Raw genomic sequence first — 20,557 nt, 5'->3', positions numbered from 1 at the left:
TGAGTGAATGCTCGAATTCTAACCAAGAGTGAACTTCTCTGCCACCTTGGCTTTTGCAGACTTTCTGCGAGTCTGTACAGTGTACCAGTTAGCTCTCTGTAGTTGAATCTGCAAAGGATCAGTTTCGTCTTTATGGCCATGCCCCTCTCCTCTGCCTTCGCCCCCCCTTCCCCTTGCTGCCTTGTTAGTTGGCAGTAGGTTTCTCCAGCTGGTAAGGAGAGATGGGGACTGACCTGTATCTTCCTTAGGTCATTCGTGTAAGAAAATATTGTGATGCCCTGAGGTGTGTTTTGGGGAATCACTCATAAGACTTTAGTATGAAGGCTTTTGAGAGAGGGCGTGTAAACACAAATAATGGGTCTTAACCTCTGTCTTGTGAAAAGCATGTACTCACCAAGACCTCCGTTAAGCAGAGCAGTCACTGTTGGAGGGCACATAGATATTTTCCATTTTAGAGAAGTTTATTTGCAGCTGAAGTGGTTTTTATTTGCACCACAGCAGACACAGACATTCCTGGGATCTCTGACCACGTCCCTTTGTTTATCCTCTGAGTGTGTCAGTCGTGATTTCCCTTTATTGAAGACTCAGTGGCCTTCCTTGAACATCAGCCATGGCCCTCTGTGGTGACGCAGTGTCTCCCGGAGGCTGCTGGGAGTGTGGGGGCTGATGGCTTTCACATGAAATACCTCAGAACGCTGTGCTGGAGAGCCAGCCTGCACTCTTACACTGCCTCCTCCTGCCACTCTTGGCTGTCACTTCACCAACTGTCACGTGTCCCGCTGCTGTCATCCCATGCCTTATTTTACACCCAGTTGTCAGAATGATGGCTTGAGGGTGGATCCACCGCTTCTCAGGAGTTAAATGTGTGGACTTTACAACCGTCATTTTCCACATGGTAGAATTTTTTTTTTTTTTACCTCTAAGTCCTAGATGGTTAGGATAACTCGAAGTATGAATTCGAGGTAATAAACAGGGTGCTGATTTTTCTTTGTGTAATTCTGAGTTTTAAAAATTGTAATTGTATACTTCATGATTATATAAATGTACGCTTTTAATACTGCTACAATGATGCATTTAATCCACACATATTTATTTCATGCCTACCAGGTGCTGGTCATGGTGCGAAGGCCTGGGGTTCTCATAATGCTGAGTAAAACAGGCAGCTTTTATTTTACCTTCATGGAGCTATGGACTGCAAGGGCAGGCAGACCATCCAACCAGTGCACAGACGTAAAACTGTGACTCAAATTAGGTGTACTATGGGAGTCCAGTCTTGTCAGGGAGGAGGGCTTCCCTAAGGTAATGATTTTGAGCTAAGCTGTGAAAGATGAATAAGGAATAGCAAGGCTAGAAATTTTTAAGATTTTATTTACTTATTTGAGAGAGAGAACAGAGGGAGAGTGAGAGGGAGAAGCAGACTCCCCGCTGAGCAGAGAGCCTGATATGAGGCTCAATCCCGGGACCCTGAGATCATGACCTGAGCCGGAGTTAGATGCTTCACTGACTGAGCCCCCTAGGTGCCCTGCAAGGCCAAATTTTATGAAGTGCTCTATCCTTTTTCAAAGAGGTTTTCTACCCATCATTTCCTTTTACTCTCCCACCAACCCAGCGAGTCCTTTTGCCAGATGATGGATGACAGACGATTCAGGGGTCAAGAGAGCTTTTGTGACTTGCCCCAGATCACACAATGAGCCAGCGATGGAATTGGGACAAGATGCCTGTCTTTTCAATCATAAGAAGTGGGGGCAACAGTACGAGGCTGCGGTTGTCCCCCTGTAGTTTTACTTGATCTTTGGCATTGTCTATTGTAAAATGGTGGCTGTTAGTGCCTGTTGTACAGAGCTGGTGAGTGGGTGAGATGGATGGCAGAATTAGCAAATGTCCATTCTTTTCCCTTAGTGTCCTTCTGTTGTGACCACTTTCTGTGTCACTCTTGCACACTTGGCCTGCTCTGCAGGGTGGAGGCATTGTGCAATGAAGGCGGGTTTTTATAAATCACCCCGATAGTCTATGTGTATATTAGTCCTGGCAACTTTACACAGATGCATGTTCTTAAAGTAAACACATCTTTCCTCATAGAACAGGACATTGCACATTTATTCCTAGGTATCTAAAAACTGAATCTGCCCAGGGTAGAAAGTTGGCTTCCAAGTCTAGCTGTTGGAAGCTGGGTCTCCCATAAGACCACGCCAGGTTTGATGATTTGTGCTCTCAGTGGTTTGCAGAAAGTCACAGCTAAAGTAATACTCAATTCTAGTCCCTAACTCATCCCAGCTATCTGTGTACATCTACATTTTTCATTAAAATATGTTTTTGAACATGACCTTGTATGGTTTTGCATATTGTAGGACAGACAGTTTACTTTTGGGAAGCAGGCAGCTTACAGAAGAGAAAGCATGGGTGGCAGAGTCAGGGTCTTGGTTTTAAGTCCATCCTGCGACACTTACAGATGGGTGGCCTTGCTTATTCAGTCGTTCCGTTTCCTTGCTCCTCAGTTGCCTTGTCCAAACAATGTGGTCAGTAACAGCTTCTTTGCATAGCGTGCTAGGTAAACAAAAGAAATAAGTGAGAGAGAGAAACCTGGGCAAGCACCCTCTTCTGTAGAACAGAGATAATAAGTTGTACTCAGAGTGTGGTTGGGGGGGTTAAGTGGGGTCCTGTTTATAAAATGCTTAGTGTAGGCTCTTAGATGGTAAATGTCAGTTGTAATTATGATGGGCCAGATGTTATGCTGAGGGTGAGAGGGCTAGAAGGAGAGCAAGATAAATGTGTTTACCGGTGTGTGTGTATGTGTGTATACCTGGAGGGTGTGTACTCATGGATTTGTATATGTATATCCATGGGGGTATCCATGGGTGTGTGTGTGTGTGTGTGGGTGGGTGTACTCATGGGTCTATGTGTGTGTACCTGTGGGTGAGTGTGTGTGTGTATCTGTGGGGCTGTACATATGTACTATGGGTGTGTGTACACCCATGGGAATGTGTGTCTGTGTATGTGTACCCATGCATGGGGGTGTGTACCATGGGTGTGTGTATCCCTGTGGGTGTGTGTATGTATACCCGTGTGTGTGTGTGTGTGTGTGTATGTACTCATGGTTGCGTGGGGTGTGTGTACTATGGGTGTGAGTATACCTGTAGGGGTGTGTGTACTCCTGGGTGTGTGTGTATATACCTGTGAATGGGGGTGTGTGTACCATGGCTGTGTGTATACCTCTGGGTGTGTGTATACGCATGGGTGTGTGGGGGTTTGTGTACTATGGGTGTGTGTGTATACCCATGCATGGGGGTGTGTTTACTGTGGCCGTGTGTACCTATGGGTGTATGTGTATTCATGGGTGTGTGGGGGTTTGTGTACTATGGATTTGTGTGTGTATATCTGTGGGTGTGTGTGTGTGTGTGTTTGTAGGAGTGTGCCTGTGTACTATGGGTGTATGTATACCAATGGGTACATGTGTGTACCCATGGGTAAGTGTGTATGTGTGTGTGTGTGTACTTTGGGACTGTATGTAACAGGAATATGGAATGTGTGGAGAAAGCAGTGCAAGAACCACAGTTCAAGGACAGCCCTGAGTTCTGAGCCACTATTTACTATCTCTTGGCTAAAGAATGTCAACCTTGAGCAGTGTCTTCTATCTAGACTATCACCAGGCAATGTCAAATCTTCTCTGGCAGGCGTTCCTTCCCTTTCCTGATTAGACTTTGGGACTGAATCTGAAACCATTTTTCTTCTTTCATCTCACCTCAAATACTCTACATGGTTAGTTTTCTTGTAAAATCAAAATGAGTGCAAATCATTCTGCAGAGCTGGGACACGCCGATGGGCTTTTGATGGATGGTGTTGGACCATGGGGCTCTGATCACTTGCAGCGTTGCTGATGCAGGCTCTGAGGTGGGTGGAACCTGGGGGAGAAGATGAGGACTTGTCACTTCTAGTACCCTGTGATGAAAAATGATGGTGGGGGCTATGTGGCGTGCATGGGAGGGCGCCAGTGAGGGGCAGGGTAGAAGCTCCTTTGATGAGAACAGGGGCGTTGAAGTAAGGACAGTGACTGGACACTGTGGAGAAGGTGGGGGATGAAAGTAGAAAACTCATTTGGTACAAGAAAAATATATTACAGACTTGTGGGGGGAGAGTATCATGGTAACAGTTTTCTATACAGGGAAAATACTCAGGTATGTTTTCCTGATGTCTGACAGTCACGGGAAACCTCTAGCCAGTCAGTGATCACCTGAAGACTGTGTCTTTTTATTAAAAAATTTTGACATAAGTGATGACAGATGAGGACTAAAAGAATGAAAATAATTGTAGTTGTTTCTGAGTACTTATTTACTTGAACCAAAAAGGCTGAATAGTATATAAAGACTCTGATATATCATGGATTTAGATAAAAATCCATCCATCCATCCACCCATCCACCCATGCATTTATTCAACAAATAGTTATCATGTCAAATGAGGGTGTGTATGTGTTTCATTTTGCCAGGAAACTGGGAACGCCAAGATCCAATGCATGAAAAATGAGGCAGGCAGTTTTCAGTTGAGTGATCGAAGGAACAGGCCGTCTTGGGAGAAAGTGAATTCCTCATCATTTGTTCCTTACTTCATACAGTAAAGATTTCTGAATTCCTTCCTTTGTGCCAGGTATTTTTCTGGGCACTGGAAATTTAGCAGTGGATCAGAAACACCCAGTTCTACTCCAGTAGAGTTTCTATTCTAGTGGGGCAAAAATGAAGTAAAACAAACCAATTGAGTTCTTGAAAAGTGCTATAAATATAAAGTCAGATAAGGGGGTGTGGTGATGGGGGAAACTGGGGAGCTATTTTAAAAAGAGGGATCCTCGAACTCTCTCTAAGGAGGTGGCATTGAGTAGAATCCTAAATGCAGGGCAGCAGTAGCCCATGGAGAAAAGTGTTCAGGCAAAGGGAATAGCAGGTTTGACAGTCTGAGGATGGGAAGACTTGGACGGTTGTGAGAAATAAGGGCAGCACATTTGGGAGGTGGAACGGGAAAGTGAGAAGACCTGGAGAGGACTCCAGGGCAAGATATGGTAAGGCCCTGCTGGGCATAGAAAGGAGTTTGGATTGGGGCATGATAAAATCTAATTTCTGTTTTAGAGGATTGTTCTGGTTGTTGTATGGACAGTGGTATAATAGGGAAAAGCGGTCCTTTTGATTCAGTTCTGTTCATTTTCTTAAATGTTAAAGGAATAGACATTCCTATTTTTTTTTTTTTTTTTAGTAAGACACTACATAATACAGATACTGCATTATGTTCTGTCCTCTTGAATCCTGAAATGTTTCAAAAACACTTTCTAACTCGAACTACAGTATTTTACTAGTTTGGCTGTTCATAGGTCAGACCAAACTATGTATTTAATACAGTTAGAATATAGAAAAATGATTGTTCAGCCCTTTGTCAGCATTAACTAAACTGTCCCAGAACCCATCATCATCATCATCATTATTATTATTACTTTTTTAGTTATGAGAGTAACCACTCTGGACAACAGATAATAATAATAGTTGGGAGCACCCCAGTTCTTGTGCTGGGCATGGTTCCAAACATTTTGGCTTACTTCATTCCTACAACAGTCCTCTGACTTAGGTACTGATAGAGTCTTCATTTTATGATGAGGAACCCGAGGCTCACAGAGGTCAGGCATCTTGCCCAAGAATACACAGCCAGCCAGGAGGAAACCCTGGCATGGTGGGCCAGGGACCTGTCCTCTCTACTGACCTTGTACATGAGGAGTACCACTGGCCAAGAAAGATGCCAAACTGCAGGTCCCTCCTGCAAATCGAAGGGTTGCTTCGAAATTTCTCTGCCATGCCCAGGCTCAAGTCAAAGCCTGGCTCCTTCACCTGGGCTTTAGTCCTGCCCTGCTGCTCTAAGAGTCTGAAGAAAAAAGGCTGCAGGCACCACACCCATTTCCATCGCTCGGACTCTTGGGGTTCTTATGCCACCATTTCTGGCCCTGTTCATAGATGTCAGTTTCAAGCTAGTTTCCTCCTGCTCCCAGCACAGGCCAGCACTGTCATCTGGCTGCCTGGAAAGAAGTGGGACGACCTGGCTTGCCTCTGTGGTGCTGACTCTTCTCCCAGGGACAGGGAGGTAGAAATCCTTTCACATGACTGCTGAGAGACCAGTGGAAGGGATCCTGGTGCCATGGGACCCTGAGTCAGGGGATCCCATCAAGTTCCATCTAATGGTGGTAGCCTCTGCTGTCATGGTGATCACTGAGGTTTTCAGCTTCACCCCGGACTCTGCGGTCATCAGAGACCTCTCTGAGGGCCCTCGATGTCTTTTGGGGATGCACTCATCTTACCCCCTTCTCATGCTTTTACTCATATATATAGACTAGGGCATATATACAAGTACGCATGTAGGCAGCTTAAAACGGGGAATCATGATTTCACTCATAATTTTCCTACTTACCGTGACAGGACAAAAAACAACTGTGAGCTTAAGAGCAATTTTTTGTATTAATGGGCTATACATACTTGGCCTGGTGCCACCCAAGGCAGACCCAAGGCTCCTGCCACACCCCTCCCCCAATCCCTGGACTCCTTCATGTTGAAATAAGGGAAATGTATCCTCCAAGGGAACAGAGAATGAGGGCGGGATGGGGCAGTCTTTGCCAGCATTTCTTGGTGCTTCCCTCATGTGACTTTGGGGAGGGAGGAATTGCTCCTCACAAAGCCTGTACTGCTCATGAGATTTGCTTGCCTTTCCTTGCAACCCTGTACCGAGGATGAGGATGGTGGTTGTGGGTGGTGGTTGATTGGTCTGTCTCAGTGCCTTGTGGGAAGCCCTGGAGGGACAGGTGATCCCAAGAGGTGACCACTTTCAGAATGTAAGGTGTTTGCTTTTTTGGGTTCTCAGCTTTGGGCCTTCTTTGTAATATAAGGACAATGGGAAAAAAAAAAAACCTCTCCCTTTTGACATCCTGATAAAGACCTTTGCCCACAGATGTTTCTTATTTTCCTTTTTTCTTTTTCATATCTTTTTTTTTTAAACTAAAAAGTCCAAATTATTTTCTTAAAGGTATTCAGTAAGATGAGAGCAGATCTAGAGCTGGAGGGAAATTTATTCTGGGATCTTTTTATTATTGTTACTATATTGTTCTATTTTTTTCCCCCATAAAATGTGAAAACTTCCTCTTTTTCATGTCTGCTATCTGTGAGGTAAATCATGGAGTGTGTGATTAAAACAGAGACTCTGCTTTCCTTTGGATTATAGCCTGGGTCACCAGCTCCAAGAGGCACCAGAGATTGTGGTATTTTGGCTCTTTGAATTCCTTTTTCCTAAAGAATTCATACAGTGTCTTCTTAATTTATGTTTACCATAATTACCATGTATTTGTACCATGTTGCCCCTCAGATTGTAGATCTGTGGGTTACCACAGTATGACTACGTGCTGACATGACTGTCAACAGCCAAACGTGGTCCCTGAATGTAGACACTGGGGCCAAGAATGGAGGGACAGGAGATGATTCTCTTACACTCGAATCAATCCAGGCAAATAGTAGAGAGTGCTCCATGTCTTACCCCAAATTGTAGGTCTCTTCCTTCCTGAACCACCTCTCGTCCACCCTGTGTGATTCTGTTGTGACAATCTTTTGGGGTGTTGAGGGCTGATGTGTAACACAAATGGGGCTAGAGTAGCTTTTCCTGAGACTGCTCTGCTCCACTGACCATGGAAGACTATTTCCTGCTTTTTGAGGTCAAGGTACTAGGGGTGGAGATGTGAGTATCCCACTGCTGACTGTCATTACTCCTGCTACGTGGAGATAGCCCGTCTTCAGAATAAAGCCACATACAAAAGGAGAGATAGCTGAGAGGCAGAGAGAAAGACATACTCAGTGGCATTGTTTAAGACCCTGGATCCAGAAGTGCCTGAAAACCCCCAGAATTCAAGTTTTGTGAGTCAATCTATTTCCTCTTCTCTATTCTCAGGTTATCAGAGTTCTATTTCTGTCATGTACATCCCAAAGTCCTATAAGGATACTCTGTAAATTATGCCTAAAAATTTAGAAAAATTAAAAATCTAGGGAAAATTAATGAAGTGATCATTCGAATCTGAAGAGATTTTCTCTTCATGTCCACTGAATGCAAAAAGCAGAAGTTGGGATATAAATGTTCAACATAAGAATGTATTTCTGCATGTGAATGATTACTCTTATGTTAAGTCTCCGGGAATGGTTGGAAAAAAGGCATTGAAAACAGGATTGCCATTCTTATGTCTGGCCTGCTCTGTGTGGTGTTGCTTGAAGACAAATGACAGATGACTTTCTAAATCCCTTACAACCATCATTTCCTCAAAATAGTACTGTTTGTGGCAGCACTTGACTTAAAAGCCCTCCCCACACACCATCTATTTGTTGCACACAGTGAAGCTAATCCTGGGCTAGCCCTCAGGTTTCTGCCCGCCTCATCAGCTTTCTGTGACAGGTAAAGATGGAGAAAAACAGCTGGGTGTGTGTGTGTGTGGGGGGGACAAAGGGTTTTGCTGCACAGAGGGGCTCCCTCCAGCCATGAGCAGGTGGAATCTTTATGTCCCATGATTAAAGAGGCCGACTTAAAGCCCATCTCCCCACACGCAGCTCTGCTGGGAAGGAAAATGGTGCAGGCAGGGATGTTTTTCTTATTCTTGAGTCCTGTTTTTGAAAGAAAAGAGTACTGGAGTTCTGAGAACTACTCAGAGGAGCTGGGTGGGTGGGGGGAATGTGTGGTGGGGAAGGCTTGCTTCTGGGGGTGGGGAGAGTGAGGACACCACTGGACCTGGTGTTGGTTGATCTCTCCACAAGATGGCGCCCCGACTTCTTCATCTTTGCTTTTAGTTTCAGGCTTGAGGAAGAACTTGTTCAAATCATCACAGAACAAATGCAATCTTGACTTAGGTTTCATAATTTATAAAGTTGACTTCATGTCCTATCTTGAATCATGTGTTACCGTGTTTCAGACAGAGCTGTTTTTATTATGGTATCATTATTACTAATGTGGGTGTGCCTCTGCCTCCCCCTTTATTCCTGGTGCTGCTTCTGCCTCCGAGGCTCAGCTCACTCTCCCAGGCACTGGGGAAGCAGTCTGGGGTAGAGCCGTGATTCTCAATCTTATGGCCAGTGCTGGACGAGTTTGTTAAAATTCCCAATCTGTTGTGGGCTGACATTATCATCAAACGAGGTAAAAAAAGAATAACTAGAAAAATTAAGTGAAAAAGACATACAAAATACAAGCCTGATTTGAATACTTATAGTTAAAATAGGCATAAAATGACATTTTAATAAATGTTATGAAAAAACAATGTTGGAAAAAGGTTTATTAAAACCCGTATGGTTTCCTTAAAAGTGCATGTAGAGGAGATTAATATAAAAAATTACTATTATACTTGTAAATTTTTGTGTCTCGCAATCATAACTAGGTAATAGCAATTTCCTCATATTGAGCAACCAATATGCATGCTTGGAACTAACCATGTACATAATATAAAGCTTTTTTTATGTGAACACACTTGCTTGCTTCTTGCTCAATTTATCTAATCTAGGGGCGCCTGGGTGGCTCAGTTGGTTAAGCCTCTGCCTTTGGCTCAGGTCATGATCCCAGGGTCCTGGGATCAAGCCCCACATTGGGCTCTCTGCTCAGCAGGGAGCCTGCTTCTCCCTCTCTCTCTGCAGCTCTGCCTGCTCGTGCTCTCTTGCTCTGTCAAATAAATAAATAGAATATTAAAAAAAATTATCTAATCTAGGTTGGATTGATGCAACGTCACTAATAGGGGATAATGTATGTGTCACCTGTGTCTATGTTTTGTATTCATGACATTCATAATAGAAAAACTGGGGTATAATGAAAGAAAAACTTGCTTTGGAATAATTGAGAGGAAAGCTAAGTGTTTCTGACTTTGTTATCTCTTCCTTTCCCTCCTCCATGAAAACTTACCTTTTCCTATTGTGATGGGCTTTCCCCCCCAGCGTCCCTGTGCTTTTGCTGCCAATGGCCAGCACTTGTGACTCTTATTGGCCAATTGCTCCAAAGGGCAGGAAGTGTGTGGAAGGTTATGTCTTCTCTCCCAGGTGGCCCTGGCCAATGACCAGCAGGTGCAGCTGTAGGAAGGTTCAAGCTTTCTTTAAGCTGGGACCACTCTGAGTTAAATAAACCCTCCAGAGTTCTCCTGCAGGACCAGGTCCAAGTTGTCCTCCATCAAAAAAGCCTTGCTTGCTTTCTTTCCCTTCTCTGTCCTGCTTCCCCTCTTCCTAACTGGTTCTTTTTCTGGGAGCCCTTCCTTAATAAAACACATGCACATGAATCGTTGTCTCAGTGTCTACTTCCAGGGAAGCCAGCCTAAGGCAGTATCAGATTTAGAGTATTTTAGAAATAGGCATGGCAGACCATAAAAATGTCTTTATATATTTTAAGTCTTTTGCTTTCAGAGATATTGATGTCCCATTATGGGTAACATAATCCAAATGACCACTTTAGGAAATAAATCAACCTAATTTAACTTCCGTGGCTTTTTAGAAACCAGACAAGCCAGAGATGTTTAATGTACCAATTTTCTTTACCACATATTTGAAAACACTTGTCATAGACATAACTCTGTTTTACATAGATCTGTGCATTTTTTTTTCCTCCTTGTTTTCAATTAATCTAAACCCAATTGTTTATCCTTAGAGAAGATAAACATAAACGCTTCCACCCTCTACAGGCTTGACGTGTGGCTAAAAGGGGTTTTAGAATCCACCCCCCACAGCTCTTTTCAGAGAGCCATGTCTACATTAATCTGTTTTAGAGGATACGCACCCCCAGAATCATTCTGACATGGTCACTTGTCATTTAGCTTTACTTGGAATTAAACAATATGACAAAATGTAACAAATTCAGACGAATTTGGAGGAATGCTGTTATGAATTAGTGAAAACAATGAAAGAGTATTAAAAATGGAGAGTAGTTTTATTGCTGTGAGGTAAATGTGCATTGTCCTGTCAGCGCACCTGTATTGTAGACACCCTCTTATGCACCAGGTGGTTGCATTACCTCAGTTAGTTCTCACAACCTTTCTGCAAATGAGGTATTTTTCTTCTTACTTTTGAAAGACCAGATGAGGCATAGAGAGATTAAACACCTTTCCTAAGGCTTGCAATTAGTAAGCAATAGAGCTACCATTTGGATCTAGATCCTTCTACCAAGCCATGTTGCCTCCGTAGTTGAACAAAATTAGCTAACTAAATATTAGTGTACCTCATCAGCTTTAAGGAAGGGTCAATAACTGTGTGTAATTGACATGCTTATTCAGTATGCAAACAGTATTGTTTAAGTACTCGTAACGCCTTAAAGAAAAATAACAGAAATCTCCTGGCCATCTTGTTTAACAGCAATAGCTACTATTTATCGATTGTTTCTGGGACCTCATATTCATGTCTACTTCAGTCAGCACAAGAATTCCAAGGTGGGTATTGGTAACATTATTTTATCTCTGGGCAGATGGTGAAGCACAGAGACCTTAGATACTTTGTGCAATATCACACGGATAACCAAATGTGGGCTTGGGCCCAGCAACCCATGAGCTCAATTACTATGCAGTTCGCTGCTAATGCTTAGCTGGCGCTTCCTTAGGGAGAAGGCAAAGGTGACTGCTAGGTCAGCTGAACCAGTGGGTGGGAATAAGTAGGCACAAAGTTAAGACTTCCTTAAAGCATTTTGGTCCTTGTTGATGCCAAGTGGGTCTAGAAAAAGAGAAGGCAAAGCCAGAGATATGACAGCATCTTGGCTTGATGTTAAAGGGATGCTTTTGTTCTGACTCCACCAATGCAGTTTTCTCAGTGGCTTTGATTCTTTTCCTACTGTTCACCTGTAAACAAAACCACTGTTCCCCTTTTTTGGAGTGGGTTACCCAGCAACTCACAGGGTTCATCAGAGCCAGGTGTTTCTCTGCACCTGGTGTGTCTGATCTGCAGAGCAAAGGGATTCATAGACAAACACAACAGGACTCATTGTAGACTACACAATTAATCATTCTGGGTTTCTGATTTGCTCTTGAAACTTGCTATGTTCCTGTAATGGGAAAAAGACAGCTCCATTTATCACAACGCACCTCATGCTGTTCCTTGGCACCTTCCCCTGGGTCCCTCACCATCCCCAAACTTCTGAAACATCTGCTGTGGGTACCATGGCAGGGATTTCTTCACATTCCCTGTTTCACTTGCCTTCTCAGCGTCCGGGTTTAAACTCTCCTTTTGGGACCAAAGACTGAACGGTCAGTATTCTCTATGGAGATGAACAATTAGCAAGTTCATTACTTAGGGTGGCACTCATTGTTCTTAGCCAAAGATAACCTTTTTGTGTGTGACATACTGCCTGACGTTGTCAAAAGAGCACTGGACTGGGAATTTGCTTTGCTGGGTTTTTTGTCTTGGTTTTTCCATTAATGATTTATCTGGGTTTGGGTGAGCTGCGACACCTCTCTTGACTTTTGTTACCTTAGTAATGATGAATCTAGGTTAGATCAGTGCTTCTCTCCCTGGGATGCACATTGTAATCACATCAGATGCACAAAATGCTAATGCCCAGGTGATACCCCACACCAACTACATCAGAGTCTCTGTGGGTGGGGGGCAGGAACCCTGGCCTTGATGTTCTTGTTCAAGCTCCCCAGGGGATTCTAACGTTGACTTCGGTTTGAGAACTGCTAGCTTCAGTGTAAGGATTCTTTAGTCTCTAAAAGATGGATAATCTTGGGATGGGATGGGATCCCATGGATGGGAGAGTTAAGATCACATTTGTACAAAAAGGGAAAAACCCAGTAGAGAGCAGAGTTTGATGATACAGAATAGGGTGTGTGAATTGCTTGTTCCATATCTTTGAGGAGGCAAAAGACTGCTCAGATGGATGGTTTAGTTTTATGCAGGTACATGGAGAGTATGCTCACAGTTGCAAAAACCGTACTACGAGTGTGGAAATTGGTAGGTAGGTGGATGCAGTGGTAGCAATCCACAGAGGTTTTCTTTTGGTTACTTCATGTTTTTTAAATGAAGAAGCAAGGCCATCAGAATGCATGGCAAAGAGGGTTTTAGAGGGGTTTTAAAAGAGGTGAGGTGTGAAAAGTCATCTATAAGGATGGAGAGTGAATGTACTAGAGACCTGTGGTATGACCGCCAGATATAGGAAGAGTGTATCTGAGGTTGTGTGCATTTTGCTCACTGGGGTCTAGCTGAGTTTGGACTATCTTTCTATGACTGCCATAATCCCAACTGTTGGTTTTTTCTTGCATCCTACCTGCTGTGTTCTGTCTAATCTTGGGTGAGTTGTTGCATTTGCCTATCTGGGATATGCCTATCTGGGATAGCCACGTGTTTTGTTTAGGTTATGCAACTTTATCGAGATATAATTGACATATAACATTGTATTAGTTTAAGGTGTACAGCATGTTGATTTTATGTATTTATTATAATATATAATATATATATATAATGTAATATTATATATATTATTATTGATTTATATATTACAATATGATTACCCCTACAGCATTAGCTAAATTATCATATCACAGAATTCCTGTGTGTGTGTGTGTGTGTGGTGAGAACATTTAAGATCTACTCTCTTACAGCTTTTAAGTACAAAACTCAGTATTTTTAACTCTATTCACAAAGTTACATATTAGGTCCTCAGAAATTATTCATCTCCTAACTGGAAGTTTATATCCTTTAATCAACATCTCTCCATTACTCCCTCCTCCCCAGTCCTTCTGGTAACTACAGTTCTACTCCACTTCTACAAATTCAGCTTTTTTGTGGATCTCATACAGGACTTATTTTTCTAGGTCTGACTAATTTCACATAGCATGATGCCTTCAAGTTCCACCCATGTTGTAGTAAATGACAGGATTTTCTTCTTTCTAATGGCTGAGTAATACTCCATTGTATATATGTAGCACATTGTCTTTTTCCATTCATATGCTGACAAGAAATTTGGTTGTTTCTGTATCTTGGCTTTGTGAATAATGCTGCAATGAACATGGTAATACAGATATCTTTTCAATGTCCTCTTTTTGTTTTCTTTGGATACCTGCCCCAAAGAGGAATCGATGGATCATTTAATAGCTGTAATTTAATTTTTTTATTAGTTATTTAAAAAAAAGATTTATTTATTTATTGGTGGGGGAGAGAGAGTAAGCACACAAAGGGAGAGGGAGAAGCAGACTTCCCACTGAGCAAGGAGCCCAGTGAGGGGCTCAGTCCCAGGACCCTGGGATCATGACTTGAGCTGAAGGCTTAATCCATTGAGCCACACAGATGCCCCAATAGTTGTATTTTTAACTTTTTGAGAAACCTCTGTACCACTTTTTGCAGTGGCTATACCAATTTACATTCCTACCGACAGCGCACAAAGGTTCCCTTTTCTCCACGTCCTTGCCAACATTTGTTATCCCTTTTCAATGATAGCTTTTCTAATAGGTGTGAAGGATATCTCATTGTGGTTTTGATTTGCATGTCCTTGATGATGAGTGATGTTGAGCAATTTTTCGCCTATCCGTTGGTTTCCCATGGTTTCCTCCCACTTTCCTTAGACATGCAAGTGACATACATACAAATAGTAAAATCATACCTCTAAGATTAGAAAATGTTTAGTTAGGATTAGCACAAGTGGCTTTTGATCATCTAAAAGTCACTTTAGTCACACTAAGAGTGTTAAGTGATAAACTCGGTCATCTAAACTTTCAGACCAGGCAGGCAGCAACAAGTGGCAAATTTCAGAAAAACTCAGGGTCCATGACAGCATTTTTTCTGAGATAGTGGAGACTGAATAAATAAAATTTTTTTTTACCATATTCATTTTATCCTCAATTCAAAGGGGGAAGTAAGAGCCAGCAGGTGATTAAGTGGGAGTATTCAGAGAGAATAAAATGGACTTTGTGCAGTTATTGTTGAATAGGTTCTACATAATATCTCTAGATTTTGGCATTGAAAAGTAGAAGGAAAGAGGCCCCACCATTAGTTTGGTAGATACATCAAGCTGAGCTGTGTCAGTTGTATTCTGCTGTTTCCAAGAAGACAGTAGAGCTTGTGAAATTTAACAATGTCTGTCACCACTTGACATATTGGCTAAAACAAAAGCAGATTGAGGAAATGACTCACAATAGTTAATTGTTTCAATAGTCAGTCTTTCCCATCTGCACAGTTTGTTGAATTTGATTACATCTGATGGGAACTTTGTGGAAAATTAATGTGCCAAATTGTTTTCAAGAACCAGCCCTCTCTTTGCTTCTTTAGTAGCTACATGTCAGTATCTGAAATCTACATTTTATCTCCTTTTTGGTTTAGGTAAGACTACAGACTATCTTGACTTATGGAATAAGAAAAGAAAAACCTAAGCATTTGTAAAAAAAAAAAAAATCAGCCAATAATAAATCAAACTCTGTTTCTTCACTTAAGGAATGGATTAGGTATTTGGCTTTGATAAACTCAAAAACAAAGGGAAAAATTGTTTACAAAGAACCAAATTCAGGATATGTTCAGTAAACATTCATCTTCCATTATCACATGAATACACAGTACATCTGGCTTCAGAACCTCTGATGCCTCTCTATAAAATTTATCATGTTTTATGGGAAACCATTAATTTCCAACAGTTGCATTAATGTATAACTCTGTGGTTGAAGTTCACCCTTGATAGATCTAAGTCTTTTATTGCATTGAATTCCTCTGTAGACCCCACTTAAAAATCCAACTCATGATTACTAACCTACTGACTTATCCGGTCTGAAGAATAGCTTTATATTCTGAAGGTGTGGATGTCAAGTAAGAATAGGAAGTTTCCTTTTTGGATATCTGCCAGTGGGAATAAAGCTTAACTCCATGAAAGTTGATTCTTCGGGAGAGTGTTTCTAGTATTTGTGTTCTTGTTGGACATCTTCAAATGAGTCTACATTTCAGGTGCACTGGAAACTGTATATTTATACAGAAGAAAGGATTAAGGCTGCCTATTTCCTGCAGATAGATTTCCTTGGTGCAACTCAAGATATCAGTGCCATTATTTTGGTAGTTGCATAGAACTGTGATGTTTTTTGAATGGATTAGTTGTAAGGAATGAAAGTGTCCTATTTAGTAAAAAGCAAAATAAACCTAGGAGGAGCCTTTAAGACTTTCAAGAGCTGTGATAAGGAAGAAAGACACTTTTTTCTACAACTCAACTGGGCAAAACCCAAACTGGTAGCCCAAATCCTCAGGGGGCTAGGGCTTTCAATAACAGAGGACATTTCAGTAGGACATTCGAAGGAAATGCTCTGGGAGGAGATAATCTCACCATCCTTTCTACGGGAATTCTGTTGGGTGTTGACATCTGGGAAAAGTTCTTAGTTCCTAGTCCGAGGCAACCCTTCCCATTCTAACCATATCTATTTCAAACTTAGGGAAGAGTACAGTAGAATTAGACGTGTATTGATTTTTAAAATAGTTTGAACCATCAAAGTAGGTGGGTGGAGGAGTAGAAGGCAGGGTGTGGTGAGGAAAATGTCCAGCATCCTTTTTGAATGCCTTGCCTCACTGGGGCATGTTAGTATTCCCTGAACTGAGAACTCAAAGATCTAAAGTAGAGTGATACACAACACTTCGTAGGTAGAATCTGCACATTCCCTTTCTTCTTTGCAGAGATCTCAAAATATGTTGGTTCCACCCCACCCTGAGAGGGCCAGCATTCAGGGTCAAACTTGCAAAGCTCCTAACATCCCTTCTTCAGAGACACCGGTGACTCAGGCATCATTCTTCAGCCTTATCTGAAGAGCCTATTGCTTGTTCTCTCCTGGTGCAAAAGAGACCTTTTAGTTTTTGCGAGCTCCATCCAAAACTGTCACAAAATGGAAACCGTGAATCAGAAGAAACATGAGAAAATAATTTTGCTCATGTAGACAGATGGGAGTTGAACTTTTTTCTTGCTGTATCTATGAATTCCAGTTCATATTTCTTCATGTGAAAGTCGCTTTTTTCCCCCCTGGATTTATGTTAAGCTGAGCAAGCAGTTCTGATGAAATTAAGCCCACGTATAAACAATAGATTCGGACAGCTCAATTTTGGTTCCTGAATACCATTACAATTTTCCCCTCTCCTCTACTTTATTACAATTTCTGATTCGTTGCTTCTTATAACCCACTTTTTATATTGAATATCACATTGTGCACGGGTATGCCAAATTGGTATTGGTATATACTGATTGCCTTGTGTGGGAAAAGTGCTGAATTCAAGTTTGAAATGTTTGCACTTGACCGAACTTTTGGAAAAGAAGTAAAAGAACAAAATACTTCAAACCCGGAACCCATGATTGTGTTTCTTTGTAGGGGTGAGCAAGATCTTGAGTCTTAACCAGCAGGAAGACAGCTTTATAATCAGTGTGAGATGTATCAGTGAGATGAAGTTAGGGAGGACTAATAGTACATCCTGAGCATTTTCCCAAGAGTTACAGGAAGCATGAGTGACTTAACCCTTGAAGTGTGTGATCAGTGATAAAATAGCTAAAAACTTATGAGAGCAAAGGAAAGGTGAAGCAGGCACTCGGGACATGCCAGGAAGCGTATTGCTGTCTTTCTAGGTGCAGTCTCCTGGCATTGTCACAGTGGCGCTCTGAGGTCCGCCCTGGGACCCCCATCCTAAAGGTGAGGACAGAGAGGTTCAGAAGGGCTCTTCGGCTTGCTAAGTGATTTAGAACCATGATCTGAATCCAGATCTTTTAGGTTCCCAAACCATTTGTACTGCTTCATAATCTGTGAAGAAAGGGACTTGTCTGGGTTCTGTGTGTATTCTCTTCACAAGGAGATTTCTTTCTTTCTTTCTTTTTTTAAAGATTTTATTTATTTATTTGACAGACAGAAATCATATGTAGACAGAGAGGCAGGCAGAAAGAGAGAGGGGGAGGCAGGCTCCCCGCTGAGCAGAGAGCCTGATGTGGGGCTCAATCCCAGGACCCCGGGATCATGACCTGAGCCGAAGGCAGAGGCTTTAACCCACTGAGCCACCCAGGTGCCCCTTCACACAGAGATTTCAAGGAACATTGAGAGGAAGGCAATAGTACCAACAAATGAAAACTGAAACTGACACGTGGATGCTGAGGAAGGAGGGGGGTTCCTCTGTAGGGTTGGAAAAGATCGTGAAGCCAAGGAGAAGTCGTAATTAGGCAAAGAAGGAAGAAACTTGGACATTCTGATTTAAAAAAAAAAAAATCACGGTGTCAGAATGGTGCAAAAGTTTGAAGGGAGGTGTAACTTGGCTCTTTGCCTCCGGAACAGAAAAATGACATCTGTCATGGCCAGAAAGAAAACTACACAGAGATGTTTAGAAGACTGAATAGTGACTTGTAAAGATACTGAAGGGGACGAGGGCTTAGGAAGGCTGGGACCAGTGATTTGCGGGACAGGTAGGATGTATTAATATTTCTCAGTCACTGTTAATTATATAATACCTTTACTTCATGGAACTCAATATTTATTCCATGTACACAGTACTTCAGTTTTCGAGTCTGAGTGAAGCACAGGGGAAAAGATAAGATTTTCCTGGGTGGAAATCAGAATATAATTAGAGTTCATAGCTTTCAGGCTAGGACCTTTGAAATTTCATACTGCAGATAACCCTTTTTTCAACGCCAACACATTTATCCTTACTTCATTTTATTTTTAGAAACCACAACTTAATTGTCTCAATGTGACATTTTCCTCCTCAAATCCCTAATGAATTTAGCTATTTTAAAAGAAAGGCTCTGGCAAAGCAGGCTTAGATATGTGGAGGACTGTTGGTGAAAGCCAGAGAACATTGATGGGAGCGTAGGCTGGGCTTATTCTGTGCTTGGGGAAAGGGCTGGCCCACAAGGAATGAGGAAGCACAGTTAAAATAATGCCTTTAATATATTACAAACAGGGAACTTTTCCTTAGTGTATCTTTTATTGTTCCATTTCTTTCTCTTGCTCAATAAATACAAGGCAAAAAAAAAAAAAAAAAGAATTGCTTTTATGTTTTAATTTCCCAGCAGCACTCTGTATTGGAGACAATAATTAATGAAAATTATAGGCTAAACATTTTACAGTTTGTATTAAGTCCTTTATCCATGTTTTGTAAAATAATCTCATTCTACCTAGAGATATGTGAGTGCATGTGTGAGTGTGTATTGGGGGTGGAACACACATGCTAACATCTCTCTTGAAGTTGTCCCCCACTGGCCTTATATGATGATGTCTAAAATATGGGGCCCTATATCAAAGAGATTGTTTCCCTAGTCCTGTAACACGACTTTAAATATAATAGTCACCTTCTAAGATGCCTTAACTACCAGATCAATCTACATTTCAAAAAAGAAATAATCCAGACCATATGTTCTACTAATAAAATTAAATATTGCCAAGCTATTTTAAAAAAAAATCTTGAAAACATGAATAGGAGGACATAGTAAACAATATTTAATAACCTGGCTCATGTTATTATGTTATATACTAAAATTGTGTTTTCTTCCAATTTTTCCATTTTATAATTGAGCTTAACAATGAAGAATATTGAATTGGGCTAGTTTGACCTAGGAAAATGAAATTTGTATCCTCATTTAGAAGTGAATACACTTTTTTTTTTTAAAGATTTTATTTATTTATTTGACAGAGATCACAAGTAGACGGAGAGGCAGGCAGATAGAGAGAGAGAGAGAGAGGGAAGCAGGCTCACTGCTGAGCAGAGAGCCCGATGCGGGACTCGATCCCAGGACCCTGAGATCATGACCTGAGCCGAAGGCAGTGGCTCAACCCACTGAGCCACCCAGGCGCCCGTGAATACACTTTTTAAAGCGTAGAGGATATATTGCCAAGACAAATTGCATGGGAAGCAGAGAACAAATAAATAGTGATTTCCCACGCTTTTCCCGGACTAATCCAAATCTTGGAGTCTTGGGCTGAAACAGACCTTATGATCACTGTCTCATGAAATAAAATATAAAGTTATTTGCTAGAAGCTATTAAAATAAATGAAAAGATTTGTGGTGCAAGAAAAAGGAAAGTAGAGGCAGGTAGGGGAAGGAGTGGGTCATAAAATATACATCCATAATTACATAGCTGTACTATTTCTAGCAGGCCCTCAAATTAATTTAAAAAGATATAGTGATCAACTTAATGCAGCAAAGGCTTTGAGGCATCTGTTGGCAATGGCATGATAGAGCCAGAAGAGTAGGACCTCTGTCTCCCCTGCGGGCAACTGTAGTCTAGGGCATGTCTCTGTGTGTATGTGCCCATGGAGTAGGATGTGGGCAGACCATAGGGTGAGTGAGTGGAGAGTGGGAAGATTGCTGTAAACCCAGGAAGAGTATATTATAAGCCAGTAAAACAACGGCAGCTAGAGGTCATCCCACGTATCTTAGTAAGGCGCATAGCAGCGTCAGAACTGAGAAAAGAAGCCAAATCCTGGGAGAACAGGAGCTGTCTGGAGCCACGATCAGGCAGTTGGAGCTTTTTCTAGGTTATCAGACAGTCTGGAGAATGAAGTATGTCCTTTGTGGAAGGCTTTAATGGGTCCAATGTCTATGTGCTGGCTTGTCCCAGGCAG

This window comes from Lutra lutra, chromosome 13 (genome assembly GCF_902655055.1).
Source record: "Lutra lutra chromosome 13, mLutLut1.2, whole genome shotgun sequence".
NCBI lineage: Eukaryota > Metazoa > Chordata > Mammalia > Carnivora > Mustelidae > Lutra > Lutra lutra.
Note: the sequence above shows the minus strand (reverse complement) of the source record.